The sequence below is a fragment of the Sceloporus occidentalis genome, unplaced genomic scaffold, assembly GCF_023333645.1.
Source record: "Sceloporus occidentalis isolate IW3139 unplaced genomic scaffold, rSceOcc1.0.p SCAF_13, whole genome shotgun sequence".
NCBI lineage: Eukaryota > Metazoa > Chordata > Lepidosauria > Squamata > Phrynosomatidae > Sceloporus > Sceloporus occidentalis.
In genome coordinates this window covers 18,828,710-18,851,301 of record NW_028316993.1, presented here as the reverse complement: position 1 = coordinate 18,851,301, position 22,592 = coordinate 18,828,710, and the positions used below count along the sequence as shown (strand labels likewise).

General features: G+C 42.8%; 1 protein-coding gene across 2 annotated transcripts in view; it reads left to right on the top strand.

The window, feature by feature from the left end:
- Nucleotides 1-9,918: 9,918 nt before the first annotated feature.
- Nucleotides 9,919-22,592, top strand: part of NCMAP (non-compact myelin associated protein) — a 28,486-nt gene continuing 15,812 nt past the window's right edge. For both annotated transcript variants that reach the window (XM_089479052.1, XM_089479050.1), the window contains exon 1: nucleotides 9,919-10,085. The gene's annotated coding sequence lies outside the window, so the exon portion shown is untranslated. The remainder of the gene's footprint in view (nucleotides 10,086-22,592) is intronic.

Below are 22,592 nucleotides of genomic sequence, written 5' to 3'. Positions count from 1 at the left end.
AAATCAAGAAATAGTATCCTTACCATAGCAGGAAGATGCAAACTGTACCCTTAGTGTTTTGTTGTGGTGGTGTGCCTTCAAGTCATTTCTGACTTATGGCGAACTTATCACAGGTTTTTCTTGGCAGGATTTATTCAGAGAGGGTTTGCCTTTGCCTTTCTCTGAGGCTGAGAGAAAGTGACTTTCCCAAGGTCACCTAGTGGGTTTTCATGGTCAAATGGGGATTTGAACCCTCTTCTCCAGAGTCATAGTCCCAACACTTAAACTGCTACACCACACTGACTGAATACCCTCAGTGTATCATTCTGCAATCTCATCATTGGACCTCTTTTTCTAAGAAAGAACGTGGAATTAGTGATCATTTTTCATCTTTGTGCAGCTTAGTGATCACTAAGTTGGTGGACCACCACTTAGTGGTCAATTAGCTGGACAAAGATGAAAACACTTCCCACTTTTTCCTTAGAAACAGAGATGTTTGAGTAACAAACAGACATTAATATGCCTTAACCTCAAAAGCATTGAATGACCTCATATCATATTCGTACATGTTTGTGATCATGAGTCCATAAGTCAGAAACAACTTGGAAGCACACCACTGGCTCATTCACTTATCCTTAATGAACATGCCAGTACCAACCAGTGGAATAAATGAAATTCCTTCCTCAAATCACTCATATCCCATGTAATGAATTCATGCTGACAGAAATGTATAGGCATCTCCTCTCCATAAATAAATCTGTGGTTTGCCTTTCTACATTGTACACACTTGCCTTTCAGAGGAGACAAATATTAACTTAAGGCTTATGCACATTGTCTCAATATCTGCTTATAAAAACCCTAGTTTATAATCCTCTTCTCAATGTGATAGGCTTGTTTCACAGTTGCATAAGACACATAGCTAGCAGTTGCACATTCTCATTTGGTCTTTTTAAAATTATGAAATAAAATATGCAGGTGATGTTCAGAATGTCTTTGAAGTTTTTATTCTACTAGTTAAACATTTCAGTTAGTCCCTCTGGGAATCTACAACTTGAAAATGTAGCTATGTCTGACCTAAATGCGTACCTGATATGAAATATCACATCAGTCACCTGCCTCCATGATCTGAATATTCACAGAGTAAGTGGTAAGAAATTCATGTCAAATAAGGCTTATTCCATTCCCCTTTGATTTGTATATGTTTCACTCAACAACTGATAGTAACAATGGAAGCTAACAGAATTCATTAAGAGTGAACTTCATTACGAATACAAATAATTAAATCTAATAATTTCTTGACATTATATGACCACAGAGAAAAATATTGGGCATCTCAGCCATGTTCTCCCAAGCCAACATAAAATGGTTCTTTGGTGATGGGGTGTGGGAGATCCATAACTGGTGCTCCAAACAGGTTTTGGGGGAGTTTTCGTTTTGACTGAAGCAGCAGGGCTGGAGAAGGGGAGAGACCAAGGAGAGTCCAAACATTCAGGCAGCTCTATTGATTTGCATTAACAAAACAATTCTAGTAATTTTACCTGTATTGGGAGCAGGGCTTCCCTAAAGCAGATGGATCTTAGTTGCCCATTTGAAACCAAGAGAAACTTTGGAAACTGTTTAGAAATATCTGCTGGTCTGTTTCCAGCACCTCACTTCAGAAATCCAGGCTTTAGTAATAAAACTATAAAAAACCACACACACACACACACACACACACCCTTCATTCTTCAACTGGAGATGTACACCAGAGGTGGTCATTGTCAGAACTTAACCAGCAGGTGTTACCAAAGCATAAAGTATACAGAATTTCAGATCTTAGATGGGATATCTTCTCATTCATTACAAAAGCCACACATTCTTTTTCCTTCCCCTTCCTCATGGGAGCTGTCCTCCTCCTCCCTCTGCCAACATTCCTAAAAAGGTGACTTTGGATCTTCTCCAGGCAGTCTCAACCCCCTTCTGCCCCTTAACCACAAAGAAATGTGGTCAATATTTTCTAGCACCCCACTGTATAACCTATCACTTCCCTCAGTATTGTATTAATACCAGTAAATAGCAAGCAACTAAAGCTAGGCCAAGAAGTCAAACAAATGGGTCCTAGAGCAGATCAAACCAGAAATCTTCCTGGAAGCCAAGATGGCTAGACTGAGGCTGTCCTACTTTGGCCACATCATGAGGAGGCATGAATCATTGGAAAAAACAATAATGCTAGGAAAGGTAGAGGGGAGCAGAAAGAGAGGAAGGACACATGCTTAGATGGAAGGACTCTATTAAGGAGATCATGGGTATGAATTTGCAGGACCTGAGCAGAGCAGTGGAGTAGAGGGAGTCTTGGAGATGTCTCAACTACAGGGTCGCCATGGGTTGAGATTGACTCAAGGGTCAACAACAACAACAACAAACTAGACCCTTCGAGGTTAACATCTCACACCGTGGCAAGCAAGCAGAATGATTCCACTCCTAAGAAGTGTATTCACACTACACCATTGCAGCACCTTAATACCACTTTAACTGGCATGGCTCCATTCTATGGAATCCTGGGATCTGTCGTTTTGTGGGAGACTTGGAATTCTTTGCTGGAGAAATCTAGTGCTATAAAGTTGAGAGCAATCTGCTAGAGTTCTGTAGAAAGGAGTACCAGTAATAACAAGCAGTGACCCTGTATCTCATAGGACCTCAATAAGGTATCTCAATAAGTGACCCTTGCAGAGTATAAAAATAGCCTGGAGGTGGGGGATGCTTGACAGGCCGATTTTTAAACTGCCAGAAGGGCTTCTTGTTATTGCTGGAAGAAGAACAAGTAGAAGGAGGATTCAGTCAACCAATCCCCCCACAATGTCAGCTTCACATCCAGGAAAACTTTTCAGTTTTTTCGCCTGATGGAGCCTTTGTTCACATGAGAAGAAGAAAGTTAAAAGCCTGTTTGTTGCCTTGTCTCTCAGCTTGTGTGGGAGGGAGAAGGGAGGCAAAGACTGGGTGCTGATATGGTCTGTTCTTTGGTCCTTCCTCATTTCAAAAGAAGGCACATGATTTATTTATTTTTTAAATGTTTCTGAAAAGGACCCTCACAGCTTTGTTTTTAAAGAGCAGGACTGGCATTTTGGGCACTGCAAGAAGACCCCCTGAATCTAGCCTACCTGCTTTTGCAGCAAGATCAAGATTTGTTACAAAGCAGCTCTCTGTTGAACTTCAGTCTGTCCAAAATTCCAACAGAGGTCTTGGTGCCTCTGAATTTTAAGAGCTGGGGAAAGAGATTTAAAAAATCACGACTGCTGTGAGATTGCTAAACTAGTCTTTCCCAGCCTGACAACAGCGTATTGGATTGCAACTCCCATTTATTACTGCCACTCCAGCATCATCCCAGGCCCCGAGGTTTCAGGCCAAAACCTGAGATCTAAGGGATGGCCGCTGGTGATGTCATTAAATGTTACACATTAATTCCCAACCGCAGTTTCTCTAACAGTTTGTTATTCAAACACATGCACACAGAAATAACAAATTTCCTTTTTGGAAATTAAGACAGAAATCCTATCTGAAAAGGTTGTTCATAGGTCAAAGTGAAATTAGGAGATTAATTCTTTTCCATGTGGGGAAAACAGTGCCCAAGTGATCTATGTGTGTAGGCTGACCATAGTTCCTTGAGACAAAAACGGGACTTTGGGATGGCAAAAACGGGACGAGGTTATGTAATATTCCATATTCACAAAAAAGTAAGACACTAACAAAAGTTTTTATCCCATTAACATATTGCGTTAACAATAATTCCTTAATGACAGAACTCATACAAAAATTAATGTAGAGGTGGGGGGGGGGGACTGTATTTCACCAAGATGAATATTTCTCAGATGATGATGATGATGATGATATTTATATCCCACTCTTTTTTCCAAACTCAGGACAGCTCACAACATTAAAAAAAACAGTCCAGTGAAAAGCATGCAAAAACAGTGCATTGAAATAGAATAAAATTATTACAATATTAGAACAAGCTATATGTTTAAAAAAATACAATTAAAAATACAGACAGCAAATTTCAGTCTTTCAACGCCGAATCATAAAACTTTCCACACTTCATGGCACAGTTTTGTGAGGGTTTGTTTGTTTGTTTTTTGACAACCACAATTTCAAGTGGGCATCTTGAAACCGTTTTCGCAACATAACGGCGTTTTTCTTCAAAATGGGACAACATTGACATTTATATTCAATGGTATGTACAGTCAGCCTATCTATGTGCAGAATTGGGGAAATTGCTTTTTGTGGCCTTCCATGTGTCATTGCTCAAGTTGAAATGAAACTTTCCATCCAGCCGCTCCTGTGGGAAGCAGTGAGGCGACAGCAATGCATCTCAGCCCATTTCATTGCACAACAGAAAGTAAGATCACTTATCTCTGTAATGTGACAGGTCTAAAGGCCCTGCTGGGAAGGAGGAAGTATATTTTGTTCCTGTGTTGCATGTTATCCAAGCCACGCACCTTTATAACTTGGAAAGAAGATTTATAATGGAATAAAAGAGAGCCGGTGTAATAAAATGGCTAAGTATGCTCACTCAGATGTAAGCTCCAACTGTATTGAGCGAATTATACTTCCATAGAAGTTCTCATAGAAGTGCAGCATGCAATTGGTTATAATCCCACCAGATAACATGTTACCTTTAGCAGCCTTTGCTTATTTTAACAAAAGAAATACACTCATGCCTCCATATTTGTGGCTTTGGTATTTGCAGATTTGATTAATATGTTATCTCTAGGAATATCTAGGTCCTCCAGCGCAACTCTGTGATCAACTTTAAAAGTTGCACTGAAAGACCTAGAGATTTTCAGAGAGAATACTCTACTAGGCCTTTGTAGCTCCTCCAGTGCAATTCTATGGTCAGTGTCTGTCAGACGTTGGCCACAGAGTTGCACCGGAGGACCTAGAGATTCCTAGAGAGGTGTCCTCTCGGGTAAAAACATGGTGTTTTTGTTATTTGTGGTTTTTCCATATGCACAGGGCCTTGTGCCCTTAACCCTAGCAAATACAGAGGGACAAGTGTATACAGTGGGGCTTGGTGTCCACTGAGATTTGGTTCCAGGACCCATGTGGATACCAAAATCCATGAATAATACAATACATGATAATACAATGGCATGGCAAAATGGAGCTACAGCACTTAAAATGGTGTCAAACTACATTATTTCTGCAGTGCATTTGCACCCCAAGTTGCTATAGTATTCTGTGGGTTGTGCAGTGTGGCATAGTAGTTTGAGCATTGGACTATGACTCTGGAGGCCAGAGTTTGAATCCCCACTCAAACCTACAAATTGACTGACCAAATCAAACTCAAAGAATGGCAATAGTGACTGTTACATAAAAAATCACAAATAAAAAAGCACCACTGGCTTCTTCGTCAGACAAGGATCTTTTTTGGGTGGTCAATGGATGTTAAATTTCTGGATTTTGAGAATCTCCTAAGCAACTGCATGGCCAGAAGGAGGAGGTCAAAGCCTGCAAGTAATATCCCTCCGTACCATCTGAACTGAGAACAGAAACAGCAAAATGCAGGTCTATGACTAACATCTTCATTTTTCCCCCTCCTTTATGTTTTGTAACACCTTGCCTGATGAAGAAGCCAGTGGAGCTTTGCAAGCTCACAACACATCTATTGTGCATTTTGGTTGGCTGATACAGGTATCACTGTTTGGTCAGTTTTTGATGTTACTGGATTCACTAAACACATTCAGAGACCGTATCCAAAGGGATCTTGCACCATCTTTGAGATTAATTGCGAGAATTTTTTTTTGTAGCATAAGCTTTCATAGACTGCTAGATACAAGATATGAGATCCATCTAAATATACTGAATTCCCTCCAACTTCTTTACCCTTGATGACTCTATCTGACCATCAGCTATCAGCTGAGGTTATACATGGACCTTCCAGCTCAGATGAAATGATCTGGTCTGCATCTACACTGCAGAAATAATGCAGCTAGACACTGCTTTAACTGCCGTGCTCAATACTATGGAATTCTGGGATGTGTAGTTCTGTGAGATATTTAGCCTTCTCTGTCAGAGAATTCTGGTGCCACAACAAACTACAAATCCCAGGGTCCCACAGCACTGAGCCATGGTAGTTAAAACTGAATTAGTTCTGCAGTGCGGATGCAAGCCTAGGGAGTTTTATCAGACAAGGGAAATTGGAAGTATAATCCACTGGCAATCTGAACGCAATCATGGGGTTGAACGTTATTGCGTGATAACCCACTACATGCAAATTCGGGCAATGGGAAGTCAGTCCGAATACAATCATGTGGTTTCATGTTATTGCGTGATAGACTGCCACATGCAAATTCGGGCAATGGCATGCTATTTTCAGGCAATGGGGAGCCAGTTTGAACACAATGCACATTCACATAATTGCGCTAGAGACTTTAAGTGAATGCGTTCTGGCCCCACTTTCTTTTCATTTGAATTTAAGAGAAATTCCTCCTGTTTGATAAACTCCCAAGTCTTTGGCTTGCCAGCAAAGAGAATCTTGAAATCTGGCCCACCGTTTCTTTTTAGAGCGCTCCATGACCTCAGCGCCACCATCCAAAATATTATCAGCCATCTTCTCCAAGGTGAGATCTGGGCATGCCAGATTCTCTCTTTCTAGTCTGGAGGGATCCCTATATGTGCAAGAGATCCTGCCTTCTCTTTGCCTTTTTGCCCAGGGTGAGGTTGTCTCTGCTGATGCAATGGCTCTGCCCACGCTTTGAAGCAAGCACAGCCACAGTATTTGTTTTTGTTTTGTCTCCTTTTGTTTTGCACAACTCAGCCAGCTTCAATCTTTATTAGGAAATTGTTTTTTACAAAGTTTATTTTAAAAAAATAATCTAATAAAACGCAAAACTATTCTTACCCCAAATACCATTTGGCAGCACATCCAAGCACTTGCAGACCTGGCGTGTTCCCATGAACTGCACTCTGCTTTGGGAAATTGTGGATCTAGGTTCAAGCCTCAGCTCCTCATGTATAAAATGGAAACCATTGGGATCTCAAGTATTTGTTTGTCTGCGGACCGATAGCTCAGAGGGGAAACGGTCTCCCAGAATGTGCTGTTGGGCAGTTTATTTGTTGTTTCCTTTACAGCGGCCATGCTTTTAACTGCTTTTAATTCGGTTGTTGTTGTTGTATGCCATCGAGTCATTTCCAACTTATGGCGACCATAAAGCAAACCTTTCCTGGGGTTTTCTTGGTAAGTTTGTTCTAGGGGGTCTGCCATTGCCACTCTCTGGAGCTGAGAGAGTGTGACTTGCCCAAGGTCACCCAGTGGGTTTCATGGCCAAGCTGGGAATCGAGCTCTCGCTTTTAATTCTATTGTTAGTTTATAATTTTTGTTTTTAGATACAAGTTTTAAACCGTCATCTGCTGTTAACATGCATCCTGGAAAAGGCAGTGTTTAAATAATATCATCATCGTTTGAAAACAACAAGTGCCACAAAATATTACCATGGGACAGTGATGAGAAATGTGATATTGTTGGATTGCAACACCCACCATTCTTCACCGTTGGCTGAGCTTGCAAAGGCTAAAGCAGCGGTGAGCAATGTGTTGCTTCCTATCATTATTATCATTATCATTATCATTATTATTATTATTATTATTATTATTATTATTTTGCTATGTGTGGGTGTGTGTGAGAGAGGGGGGGACTTGATTTATGGAACTCTTTCAGAGGATCCTTCTGCTGATAAGCTGAAGAAGGTGCTTGTTTAGTTTTATAGACTGTTGAATAGTACTTTTAGGTCCCGTGGTAGAAAAGCATAGTTATCATTGTTGTTTTGTGCACCATCAAGTTGTTTTGCCGAATTTCCATCTTCATCTGCACTGCAGAAGTATTCCAGGTTGACACCACTTTAACTGCCATGGCTCAATGCTATGGAATTTGGGGGATTGTCGTTTTGTGCAACATTTAGCCTTTGCTGTCAAAGAGCTCTGGTACCACCACAAACGACCAACCCCATAGCTTTGAGCCATGGCCGTTTAGTGGTGTCAAACTGTACTATTTCTGCAGTATGAATGCAGTCTTCTTGACAAGCTTTGTTCACCGCTTTGTTTGTTTTGCCTTTGCCTCCCCCTGAAGCTGAGAGATAGTGACGTGTCCAAAGTGATTTTAGATGGCCAAGCGGGGGGGTTGAACCCTGGTCTCTGGAGTTGTAGTGCAACGATGCCATGCTGGTGTGGGATGAAACAGTCATTTTGCAAGGCCATTCCTGGCATAAACACACACATCCATAAGCGTACATGGAGGGGGCAGGTGAAAAAGCATGGGTGCCACCCTTGGTGCAGGGGCCAAGTGACAATTCAGAGCCGACATCTGAGTCAGAAGGAAGTGCACTCTGCACATGCACAGAATTATTATGATGATGATGATTATTATTATTAGATGATGATGATGATGATATTATGTTTATGTTTATTTATATCCCACCTCCCTCCCAGTACAGGGACTCAAGGTGGCCAACAAATCTAAAACGGTCCAAGTTAAAACGCTATGAAACGTGCACAAGACAAGTCTGAAAAAAAATTAAACCATTCAAACAATTAAAAGCATTACGTTATTAAAATTTTTTTAAAGCTGAAGACTCTTTGAAACAAAAACAAAACAGCATCCATGTCATGCAAAAGCCTGGCGGCATAAAAGGAAGAAGACTCTTTCCTGAAATGGGAACGATGAACAAAGCGATTCGGATAGCGGGATAAGAACAGTGTTATTTTGAATCGATTTTATTAAAAACGTTGTATTTTAAATCGTTTCAAATCTTAAGTGGGAACAACCCCGGGGAGAGGTTTGAGGGCCAGATCTAGGGGTGTGAGGAAGGGGTTGCAGGGGCTGTGGGCCGCTTTGGGTGACACTCTAGGAAAGGCGACAATGCCACTGCTCCCCAAATCTCTGCCTTTTGGCAGACATGGGCTGTGGCCATCCTCCAGCTCAACCTTCGGAGGACTTTTCTGGACAGTGGGACACACTTCCTTGGGGAATGGAGGAGTCTCCTTCTTTGGAGGCCTTCAATAGTCTATATAAATAAAAAAATAAATGTTCGTTTGTTCAAAATCTTAAATCTCTGAAAGTCCATCACTGATCGCTTTGAAATTTTGACACTTCGTTCTATTCGAATCCATGCACGCTTTTATATACATATGCCTACTGTTATCTAGATAAAAGTATGTCTTTTGGGAAAGCAGCCCGTCTGTTGGACGCAAGAGTGACACATGCGCTACTCAGTCTTCGACTGGCGTTTGCACTCACCATCAACAAAGCTCTTAGGCCCAGTCTTTAGACTTGTGCAGTTTAGATCTAGGCATGTTCTCGCAGGGACAATGATGTGTTGCGTGTTCTAGAGTCGGCAAACCAGACAATCTCTATATCTACGCAGACAATGGGACAACAAAAAATATTGTACACCCGCAAGCATTGTGAAGTTCAACCTTTCAGAAACGTGTGCTTTCTCAAGGCCTGGTTGGGTCCAGCTCGTGGACTCCTCTCTGGGTGGGATGATGATGATGATGATGATGATGATGATGATGATGATGATGATGATGATGCCCTTGTCCTTTGCGGAGTGTCGGGCAGGTCTTTCTTTGACTGTTCCTGTTCTTTTAAGGGATCGGGAGGACTGCCCTGGGCTTGGAGGGGGAGTTCCTGCATGGCAGCCAGAAGGACCTACTGGGGGGGGGGTTGAGGAGTAGGTTCCCGCCTAGGATCTGCTCCGGGGGGGGGGGACTCAGGGACTGGGTGGCCCCATGGGGTCTTCTTCCAACTCCAGGGTTCTAGGATCCGATGCCAAAGGCCCATCCCTGGGGCCAGGACTGGGGGCCCCATCCATCCCCAGCTGGGATGCTGCCACTCCTGGGACTCAGGGGGGAGCGCCAGCCCTGGAGGGTCACCTGGAGGCGGCGGAGAGGGAGGCAGGCAGGCAGGAAGGAAAGAAGGAAAGAAGGAAGGAAGGAAGGAGGGGCAGCAGCCCCAGCGGGACTGGTCCCAGCCAGTCAGCCAGCCCTCCTCTCCGGGATCCGGGAGGCGCTGAGGCCGGAGGGCCCCCCAGGGAAGCCTGCCACTTGACAGCAAGGCCTTCGGGAGCAGCCAGGTCGGTAGGGAGCCCCCGGGGGAGCGGCTCCGGGGAAGACTCCGGGCGGACAGGGTTGGGCGCACGATCGACTGACTCCCCTCGGGATCGAGGGATGGCACCCCGCCTAGGATCTACTCCAAGGGGGATTGAGGAGTAGGATCCCGCATAAGATCTACTCCAGGGGGGATCGAAGAGTAGGATCCCAAGCAGGAACTCCTCCAGATGGGATTGGGGGATAGGATCCCACGCGGGATCTACTCCAGGTGGGACTGAAGAATAGGATCCCAAGGAAGATTTACCCCAAGTGGGAGAGAATTGGGCACAGGATCTTCTCCAGGAGGGAGAGGGGGACAGGGAGAGGATCGGGCGGAGGATCGGGCTTGCTGAGCCAAGCATATAATGCAAATGCACATTTATTACTTTATTAAGAAAGTGCTGGGGAAGGGGATGATGGACTAGCCAGTCAAAGTGCGGGGGGGGGTGTGCTTCTGGCTGCCTGACCTCCAGGTGAAACAGATGGCACTTGGCAGAAAGTCTGGCCAAGGTCTTTCGTGGGGTTTCCCCTTCGCCAGCAGCGGAGCTCTTGGGTGCTGGGTCTGCAGCTGAGAGCATTGCTCAGCCTTGGCTGTGCTGGCGGCGGGGGCAGATGGGAGTTGCAGTCCCAGCAGACGAGGAAGGCCCCAGCCCTCTTGGAAGAGGAGCCCTGCTGCCTGGAGCCAGGAGGGCGCTTTGCCCAGCACTGCTTCCCTCCCAGGACATCATGCCTTGTCTGCCTGGCTTGCTTTTGGGGAAGGGCACCTGGCTGTCTAGCCCAAGCCAAGTACTATCACATCCAAAAGCCACAAAACAGCGATCTCTTTAGGGGGCCAACAAACCTGCATAAAATACATGTCCCAGGCTGAAATGCATAAAGTACTGCAACATGTATTTTACGCATGTTGGTTGTCCCAATGAAGGCATCGCTGTTCTGTGGCTTTTGGATGTTGTAGTGCTTTGCTAAAGGGCCAGCAAGCCATCATGGTTTGTGGTTTGAATGTTGGACTACAGCTCTGGAGACCAGGGTTCGATTCGCAGCTGGGCCATGGAAACCCACGGGGTGACCATGGGCAAGTCACACTCTCTCAGCCTCAGAGGATGGCAATGACAAACCCCCTCTGAACAAATCTTGCCAAGAAAACTCCAGAAAACCCCAGGAGAGGTTTGCCTTAAGGGTTGCCATAACTTGGAAATGACTTGAAAGCACATGACAACACTAACAACAACCAGCCAGAGGGAGAAAGGCATGGGACTGGGTTCACAGTACAGCAGGAGTTTTTTGTTCTGAAAGCGTTGCCTGATATATGCAGAATCTACCCTCCCAAAGGGCAAACAACACTGTCAAAGTTTAGATTGATTTGTGAAAGCATTGCTTTGTGGTTGCCAGGGTTGTTTTTTGTCAGACAGTGTTCAATGTGTGAGTGCAGAGCCCAGGAAAAGTGCAATGACCATGTGCCATTTCAGTTCTATACCACTCTGCATGATTGATCATGGGAGACGCGGCTTTCTTTGTAGCCGCCTTTCCATTGTGGGCAAACTCTGAATATTTCTTAACAGAGAAAACTTGATTTCTTTAAGAAAGTTATGGAGAAACAGCCTAAGGGAAAAAGTGGTTTGCAAATACAAACCTTTGTGGGGCATTTGAGTTGTGTTGTTTGCTGTTGTGTGCCTTCAAGTCATTTCCGACTTATCGTAGGGTTTTCTTGGCAAGTTTCTTCAGAGGAGGTTTGCCATTGGCTTCCCCTGAGGCTGAGAGTGTGAGACTTGCCACTCAGTGGCTTTCCATGGCTGTGCCAGGATTCGAACCTTGGTCTCCCAGTGTCCTAACCCGACGCCAAACCATTACACTCCTCTGGCCCTCATACTTGACTTTAGAAAAATATATTTATTTATTTTTTGGATTACAACTCTCAGCATTCTCCAGCCAAAGCAGCCAGTGGCCGTGCCGGCTAGGAAGTTCTGGATGTTTGCATGCTTCTTAGTCCTGCTCAAAGTGGAGGACATTTTGGAATTCCTCCTGGAGAGAAAGTGGAAGCCATGGCCTGGAAAAGGAGGACGTTGGGCCACCCGGTTTCCAAGGTTTCATTTTACCATACAGCTTGGCTCACTTGCTTGAGTCAACTTTTTTCCCTCCTAAGACCCAGTTGTTCATTGTTTGTGACAATAGAGCTGGGTCATTTGAGCTACTTCACTTAATGGTCTTCCAGATATGCTCCCTCCCACATGTTGCTTTAGCTGCTTTAAAATGTATTGAAAGGCCTGTTGCACTTGCCTTCTCATTCTGTTAAAATAAACTCTGGACATTTGCTTCGAAATCTAGCCCAGCACCATTGGTTGTGCAGTGTTTTCTGGATGATGTGCAGGGAAGTAGAAGTAGAAGATCGTTTGTGTGACTAAGGGAACCTATGACAGCACATGGATCTCCTCTTAGAAATCTAGACTGCATTGTGTGAATTGCGTATACTGACTTTATGAACAAGTGCGGTGTGGTGGTTTGAGCATTGGACTATGACTCTGGAGAACAGGGTTCGAATCCTCACATGGCCATGGAAACCATTAGCCTTGGCATGCTCAGCCAGTGATGAGGGATGGCGGGTGTTGCCATTCAGCCATATTGCATTTCTCATCCCTGTCCCATGGCAATATTTTGTGGCACTTGTCGTTTTTACGCAATGTCGCTGATGATACTATTTATATGCTGACTTTTCCAGAGTACAGATTAAGAGTGGATAAAAGGTGTAAGATTTGTATCATGGAAAAATGAAAAACATAATTAAGCTAAGAATAGGATTGAAAGTGAGAGCCAGCTTGAGGTAGTGGTTTGAGCGTTGGACTATGACTCTGGAGACCAGGGTTCGATTTGCAGCTGGGCCATGAAACCCACTGGGTGACCTTGGGCAAGTCACACTCTCTCAGCCTCAGAGGATGGCAATGACAAACCCCCTCTGAAGAAACGTGCCAAGAAAACCCTGTGACTTGTGTAACTTAAGTAAATCCAGGTAATTGTTCAGTATTCACAACCACTTGTTGTTCTGTGCCTTCAAGTTGTTTCTGACTTATGGGGACCCTAAGGTGAAACTTAGGCATGCTTCTTCAGAGTGGGTTTGCCATTGGCATCCTTTGAGGCTGAGAGAGTGTGACTTGCCCAAGGTGACCCACTGGGTTCCATGGCCAATCTGGGATTCGAACCCAGATCTCCAGTCTTAGTCCAACACTCAAACCACTATTCCAAGCCAGCTTTACATGTTAGTCTACTTCATTCTGTTTTCAGTGCCATGCTGGTTGGCGAATCTGAGTCCAACAAAGTAACCCTCCTGACATCTGATGGTTTGTCTAAATAACTGAGCTTTCAGTTCATAAAATACGCTGAAAAGAATCTGCAGGTCCGTTGTTGAGTCTAGCTGAGCATCTGTTGCTTATAAACCTGCTGCTTGTGAATGGCTCAGGCTGCAGTCATAACATGACAAAGTTGAATCCAGCATGAATGACGGGATAGTGGGGACTCATCTCCACCTCATACAGAAAATGACCTGTTTCTAAAAATCATCATCACTTCCTACTCCATATAGCTAATTAGTATCATAACGAATACAGGCAATGCCAATCTAACCAGGCACTTCCAAAACTGTAGTGAACTGTAGTAGTAGTAATAATAATAATAATAATAATAATAATAAGTTATTTACATTCCGCCTTTTCCCGAGGGAATCAATGCGGATTACAAATAAATAGCAGTGCATAGCTCTTTGGGCATGTTTACACTGGCATGTTAGTAGTTTTAAGGTGCTCATTGTATTTTTTCTTGAAATCTAAATTATGGAAGGAAATGCATGCTATTAAGTTACCGCTTGCAAATACTGTACAAATAACCCACCAAAACATAATGTCTGAGTAAAGGAGTGGGGAATCTGCGGTCTTCCAGATGTTGCTAAATTCTAGCACCCATAATCTTGAACATTGGCTTTGCTGTCTGGGGCTGATGGGAGCTGGAGTCCAGCAAATCTTGGGGAGCTTGCCTCTAAAGTGGTTTGAATAGAAGGTTAAATCCTCATTAAGTCTGCAGCCCTATGCATGTTTATCCTAAATGAACACACCCAGGTTATTTCTGAGTAAAGACACATAGGATTGTGTAGTAAATGTAACTGTCCTAGCTCCATCCTAGGGAATTTTGGTCACCTACTTTGTGTTCAGACAGGAATTAGTTGGCTTCAGGATTACAGTTAAATAAAACTGTAACTTTAAGAATTACGTATTTAAGTATTTAAGTAAGTGTTTAAGTATTTGAAGGGATGTCATAATGAGGATGGAGCAAGCTTGTTTTCTGCTGCTCCAGAGACTAGAATATGGAGCAATGGATGCATCATGCAAGCTACAGGAAAAGAGATTCCAGCTCAACATTAGGAGGAACTTCCTGACAGTAAGAGCTGTTTGAGAGTGGAACATGCTCCCTTCTTTGGAGGTCTTTAAACAGAGGCTGCATGTCGGGGATGCTTTGATTGAGAGTTCCTGCACAGCAGGGAGCTGGACTGGACAGCCCTTGGGGTCTCTTCCAACTCTATGTTTCTATGATTCTAGATCTGACTGTCACACCTTGCTTTTTAAATTTAAATCTGGCACCATGATAAATACATTTGCACTGTATAAATTTCAGTGGATTGCAAAATATAAAAATACCCCATATCCAAACAAGTACCGTATTTGTTTGTGCAGAAGGAAGTGTGTTCTACATAAATATGGAGAGACAAAAAACAAACAAACAATGTTGAATGAAAATGAAATAAAACCAGATAAAATTAAATGTACATTTCTTGCATTTCCTGACTCCAAATTAGTTTCTAATGTCCCTCCAATGGAAGAAGTTTGCATTTCTCCTGAATGGAGCCAAGCTACTGACGACTGGAGCGCGTCACGTCTGCTTCTCTGCTTCATGGTTCATTAAAAAATTGCATGGGACTTTATTTTCCACCCCAGGATATGACATTGGCTGGGATGTAACAATGAGAAAAATTAATAGATATACTGGGTTTATTTTTATATTTTGGTCTTAGCTGTTTTTGGTTGCAGGAAAAAATAACTATATGGCAAGCAGAGGAGATTTGGCGATATTAACCTAAATTTAACCAATAGTTCCAGAGAAAGGAGACACATTTGAACCAATTGATTATTTAGGATTGCTGGGTAAAAATAAGTGCTTATGTGACAAGCAAGACCTGCTGAAATCCACTCTTTTACACAACTTACCCAACTCTGTTGCTCAAGAGACTGGGGCTGCATGTACACTGCAGAAATAAAACAGTTTGACACCACTTTAACTGCCATGGCTTGATGCGATGAACTCCTGGGATTTATAGTTTAGTGAGATATTTAGCCTTCTGTGTCAGAGAACGTTGGTGACACCACAAATTACAAATCCATAGCATTGAGCTGCCATAGATAAAAGTGTTGTCAAACTGCATTATTTTTGCAGATCGGATGCAGCCTGTGGATTCAAATTACAGTCATCCCTCCATATTTGCGGCTTTGATATTTGCAGCTTGATTATTCACGGATTTCATTAATATGTTCTCTCTAGGACTGTCTAGGTCCTCCAGTGCAACTCTGTGGTCAACTTTAACTACAAGTTGCACTGAAAGACCATTTGTAGCTACTCCAATGCCATTCTATGGTCAGTGTATGTTGGACATTGACCACAGAGTTGCACTGGAGGACCTAGAGATTCCTAGAGAGGTGTCCTCTCAGGTAAAAACAGTGTTTTTGTTATTTGCATTTTTTCCATATTCAGGGGGTTTTGTTTCCCTAACCCTAGCGAATATGGAGGGACAACTGTACAAGAAAAGAGATTCCACCTAAATATTAGGAAGAATATCTTTATTGTAAAACTGCTTGACAGTGGAATAGACTGCTGGAGGTAGTGGTAGGGGACTCCTTTTCTTTGGAAGATGGATGGCTATCTTTCAGGTGTGCTATAGGTGTGTATTTCTGCATGGCAGGGGGTTGGATTAGATGACCCTTGCAGCCCCTTCCAGATTCTGTGATTCTCTAAAGGGATAGAAGGCCAGCCTGTTTATTTCACCCACCAGCCCTAACTCTTGTTTAATTCCTATTTATTTGATGGATCTTGTTGGGAGTCACAGTTTCATTTTGGTTACTGTTTATAGTGGTGCAGGTGACAAAATAAGACAGAACTGGAAGTTTAGTTTTCTGTGACAAAGATGTGTGATTCTAAGGGATTCCACCTCAACATTAGGAGGAACTGCCTGACAGTAATGGCTGTTCGACAGTGAAACAAACTCCCTCAGAGTGCAGTGGAGTCTCTTTCCTTGGAGGCCTTTAAACAGAGGCTGGATATGGACATCTGTTGGGGATTCTTTGATTGTGAGTTCCTGCATGGCAGAATGGGGTTGGACTGGATGGCCCTTGCAGTCTCTTCCAACTCTATGATTCTATGTGCCCAGTTTTGGTACATGAGAAGCAGTGCTTCCACCTCCTTTGACATCATTGAGAAATGTTTACATCTTCTAGCTTATGGCATTTTTCTCATGCCATTGCTACAAGCTCATCTTAGCATTCTGGACTTGACTATACATGTCTGTTTTCACCACCTCACCAAGCAAAACTAACCCAAATAAACAAGCAAGAACTCGAAGCGTTTGCCTCTTCTTGCTGTTGAAATCCCAAATTCATGACAATAGATGCTGACAAGTAATGGTTTATTATGTCCACAGGTAAGATGGATTTGAGTGTTAGGTCCACAGGTGAGATGTCAGGTGTGTCAACTGTGGCAGTCTGAAAGATCAATCCATCTTTAGCAAATACCATTACAGGAATCGGGACTGTGTCTCCAGTGGGCTCCAAGTTTGTTGATGTTTTGGATGAGCAATATTTCCTCAAGCATCTTGACTCTTAGTCCTTATGTAGTTTAGATGCATAGGTTGCTAAGAAAAATGCCTAGTATTTACTGGAGTCATTACTACTTGTTCCTGATCTTTGCCTATGTCACGTGAATTGAAAATGTAAAAGCAGGAAAATCTGCTCCTATCAGGCACAGTTGGGGTAACTCCCATGCTATATGGAGTTGTCCCTTGTCTTTAAATTTCTTGACTCTATGCTTTGGGATGTGCTTGAGATTACTTCCCAATTCTGAGACATCCCTTGTGTGAGATTTTCATCCTGGCCGAACGGACACCTTTCCCTTCTGTCCCTGAAAATGGATTGAAAACATTTTTGTTCCTTGAACAACATAGACTTAGCTTAACCAATCAACGTCTGAAGCTTCACCAAGACAGGCATGATGTATTATACGTTTTATTTTTCATTTTTTTAAATAAAAAAGGGATGTTTGGAGATAGGAAGAGGTGGGGCTGGATGGATTTATGTACAGGAAGAGAGGTAGTTGTGCTATAAGGCTGTAACCTGCCAGACTTGTTTCTCTACAAGCAACCAGGTGAAGTATTGGTGCACTGGACTGATATGACTGAGTGGTGTGACTAGTGGTTCGAGAGGCTTTCTGTCTCTTAATTCATATATATATATATATATATATATATATATAACAAAATCAGGTCTCCTGACCATTCTGAGCAGTGGCAGGTACTGCAAAGGACCTGGAAAGGTGAGTTATCCATTTCTATTCTATAATTGTATGCAGGGTGACCTGATGTTCTCCCTTTCCAGGACAAGCCCTCCACTTTAAGCTTCTGTCCAGGAGGGATTTTTAAAAGTCCTCCATTTTGAGCATGACCAAGGAGCATGAATTTACATTTTTATTAGTGTTTTTAGCTTTTATTTTGTAATGTTCTACATACTTCTTGAATGCCCTATATTTTGTGGTGCCTTGTCCTCCTTTGCGGTTAGAACATCTGGTCACCCTGGTTGTATGGATAGTTCACCCATAGCGTCAAACTACCAAGTCAGAGAAATATGATGTTGTTGGGGATTTCACCCTCTCAAATCTATTGTTGTTGTGCCCTCCAAGACGTTTCTGACTTAAGGCAACCCTAAGGAAACCCTTTTATGGTGTGTTCTTGGCAGGATTTGTTCAGAGGAGGTTTGCCATTGCTTTCCCCTGAGGTTGAGAGAGTGTGACTTGCCCATGGTCATCCAGTGGGTTTCATGGCCAAATGGGGAATCAAACTCTGGTCTCCAGAGTTGTAGTCCAGCACTCAAAATACTATGCCACTCTGGCTCTCCCCAAGTGCATTAGAAACATGAATAAAGAACAATCCTCTGAGGGTAAATTCAGGCTATGAGCCATCATGATATATTGGTCTGAGTGCTGGGTTAAGACTCTGAAAGATGAGGGTTCAAATCCCTGCTTAGCCAAGGAAACCCACTGGCTGACGCTTTCTGAGGAAGCTAATGGCAAACTGCCTTTGAACAAATCTTGCTGAGAAAACCCCACAATAGGGTTGCCATAAGTCAGAAGATGCTTTTAAGATCAGTCAGTTGCAACTGAGAGAACTATGATGTCTATGGCAGCGAGGAACAGAACACGCATTTTGCATTGTTGTGAACACAATTGACCACAGTCCAGCTCTCCAGGCATTAAAGAAACATGATACTGATGTGAAAGTTTCAACCACCTGCTTTTTTGGCTCCCTGACCAGTCACCCATTAGATTAGCTGCTGTTTGTGTCTTTGAATTGAGGAAGCATTAGAGAAATTAAATCAGAAAGTTGGTTTAACAGTGGGAGGATCGCTAACATAATTTTTATTTTATTTATTTTTTAAATGCTTGCTAGCAACTTCCCTCCTTCCATTTCAGAGGCTGGCTGGGAGTCCTTTGTTTTGATTTCCTTGATTTCAAAATGGTGAAAAGCATTTTATATTCCATAGATGAAATAGCATCCTAAATGTTTTCAACAGGGATATTTGAAGTACTTCTTTCTGTACAGAACTGCCTGATTCAGGTTGAATCTTGCAGCACCTTTGGAGCTAAACGTGAGAAAAATAAATCACAGGATTCCATAGGAAGCTGCCTTATTTCTACAATGTAGAGGCATCACCTCTACAGTGCAGAAATAAGGCAGCTTCCTATGGAATCCTATGGAATCCTGTGATTGGTAGCCTTCTCTGCCAAACCATGCTGGTGCCTCATAAAATTCCAAATCCCATGATTCTGTATTGTGGTGTCAAACTGCATTATTTCTACAGTGCAGACGAGCCCCTACTTTTTAAAAAAGCTTAGTATTTGGTCCAGATTATGGTCCAAATAGGCCAAGGATCCAAGTAAAACCTGGCCAAACTGGGGTATTGAAACCATATGTATTACACAGGGGCCACCATCAAACCACATGAAGAATGCAAACCATTACTTATCATTATCTAAAAAAAGAAAAGGGTACGGAAGATGTTAAGGGCGAAGCTTAAACCTACATAACTGCATCTCTGTCCCCATCCCTTTCTTAGGTAATACTCCTGTTGTGTCCTGTGTGCATTTAGCTCCTCCTTTATGGCATTTGGTGTGGAATTTGATCTGGGCTGAACCAGGTCTTACCAGGTATGTGTGAGTCATTTGAAAAAGTGGGAGCAGGAGGAGAACATCCAGCTAGCAATTACGATGAAGATGCTTGAATTAAGCTACTCTGATTAAAAGGAATTACCATGTAGTAGTAGTAGTAGTAGTAGTAGTAGTAGTAGTTATTTCTTACCCTCCTCTCCCCCATGGATTGAGGCAGAGAGCAACAACAGAGCAATAAATGAATAACATCAGTTAAAAACACAATATCAGTTAGAAACACACATCACTTTAAAAGCACAAACAAAACCCATACATATTAGGATCCCAACAATTATCGCCCAGTCAGTCTGACATCTATACCAGGAAAGATTCTAGAGCAGATCATTAAACAGAGAGTCTGTGAACATCTAGAAAGCAATGCCATAATCACAAAAAGTCAACATGGGTTTCAGAGAAACAAGTCATGCCAGACTAAACTGATCTCTTTTTTGATAAAATTACCAGCTTGGTAGATGAAGGGAATGCTGTGGATATAGTATATCTTGATTTCAGTAAGGCCTTTGACAAGGTTTGTTATGACATTCTTGCAAACAAACTTGTAAAATGTGGGATAGACAAGGTAACTGTTACATGGATGTGTAATTGGTTGACTGGCCCAAGCCAAAGGGTGCTCAACAATGGCACCTTTTCATCCTGGAGAGAAGTGAGCAGTGGGGTCCCACAGGGCTCTGTCCTGGGCCCAGTGTTATTCAACATCTTCATCAATTACCTGGATGACAGAATTGGGAGCATACTTATCAAATTTGCAGATGACACCAAATTAGGAGGAATAGCTAATACTCCAGAGGACAGGATCAAAATTCAAAATGACCCGAATAGACTAGAAAGCTGGGCCAAAGCTAACAAAATGAAATTCAACACAGAGAAATGTAAGGTACTGCACTTAGGGCAGAAAAATAAAATGCACAGATATAGGATGGGGGACATTTGGCTGACTGAAACTACATGTGAAAGGGATCTGGGAGTCTAAGTGGACCACAAGTTGAACATGAGTCAACAGTGCGATGCGGCAGCTAAAAAGGCCAATGCAATTTTAGGCTGAATCAATAAAAGTATAGTGCCTAGATCAAGAGAAGTAATAGTGCCACTGTATTCTGTTCTGGTCAGGTCTCACCTGGAATATTGTGTCCAGTTCTGGGCACCACAATTTAAAAAGGATGTTGAGAAACTGGAGCGTGTCCAAAGGAGGGTGACTAAAATGGTGAAAGGTCTGGAAACCATGTCCTATGAGGAACGACTGAGGGAGCTGGGGATGTTTAGCCTGGAGAAGAGAAGGTTAAGAGGTGATATGATAGCCCTGTTTAAATATTTGAAAGGAAGTCATATTGAGGAGGGAGAAAGTTTGTTTTCTGCTGCTCCAGAGAACAGGACCCGGAACAATGGATGCAAGCTGCAGGAAAAGAGATTCCACCTCAACATTAGGAAGAACTTCCTGACAGTAAGGGCTGTTCGACAGTGGAACAAACTCCCCCGGAGTGTAGTGGAGTCTCCTTCCTTGGAGGTCTTTAAGCAGAGGTTAGATGACCATCTGTCAGGGATGCTTTGATTTGGATTTCCTGCATGGCAGGGGTTGGACTGGATGGCCCCTGTGGCCTCTTCCAACTCTATGATTCTATGATTCAATGATTAAAATAATTCACATTTCAAAATTCATCATTTAAAATTTGCAATTTAAAAATCATCTGGAAAGGCTGGACAGAAGAGACTACATGTTAATGCTATTTTAAATTTGAACAGCGCATTCAGCTGCCAAATCTCTTCCGGCAGGTCATTACACAGTCTAGGGGCGGCCAAAGAAAAAGTCCTCTGGCTGACAGTTGCTGACCTATTCCCGGCTGACTGGAGTCAATGTCTGACAGAGGACCTGATGTATGGGGTGGATCATATAGGAGACGTACTTATGTACTTTCGCATAGCTCCAATATATACACCGGTGGCATTTTCATGCTAGGTTACCCAACTGTGCAACAGGCACTACAGCCTTGTGTTCCCCTCTTGTGCATTGTAGATGAGCTCTCCACCCACCTACCCACCAAGTCCAAAAAAGTGGTGTGTCTGTGTGAACTTGCCAAGTTATTGGCTACAATAAAGACTACCCTTAACCAAAAAGGCCAACCAATTGCCCAATTGATTTTAACAGTACAGTTGTGCCCCAGCAGGATTCTAGCTTAATATCCTAGAGAAGAAAAAGCTAATTTATCCCGCCTTCCTCACTATGTTCTATCTCTCGTTATTTTTCTTGAGAGGTCCTATGCTTATAAAAGCGACTGAAAAGTCTGACATTCAAAAAGTGTAGCTTTTTAGCACCTGGCAAAATATTGGCAAGCTTGAGAGTCTGGATGTAGTCCTCTGGTGCTCTGGCTTGGTACATTGGTATATTAGATTTTATTTCCCCCACAACAGATGTGTGTGTGTGTGTATACATGTATTCAGTCTGTGTCAAAGTAGTAGCGTTTCTTTGCTCATCTAATAGTATCTAGTAGTAGAGTTTCTTTGCATATAATAGTAGAATTTCTTTGCTTAAGGATACCTGAACTACCACTATCAGTTGTACTTTGAGATTGTGAGTGTAACTTGAATGTTGAACTGGTCAGCTGGTTGGTACTGAATTTTAAAATTCTGAATATTCTTTTTTTATTTTATTATTATTATTTTTTGCAGGAGGTGGTGGTGGTGATGATGATCATCATCATCATCAATTAGTGTTAGGGTTTGGTTAGGGCTAGGGTTAGGATTTAGTTATATTTCCTCCAATGAACTCACATGGTTCTCCTTATCTATATTTCTCCTTATCCAGTACTCAGCTTGTTGGTGGCAGTTAGCTTACACTTTGCAAACTGCTTAGAGAGTGCTTAAGTGCACTGAAAAACGGTATAGAAATGTACTTGCTATTGCTACTTGCTATTACCCAACAACCCTGTAAGATAGGTCTGGGTGAAAGAGAGTAACTGGCACAAGGTCACCCAATG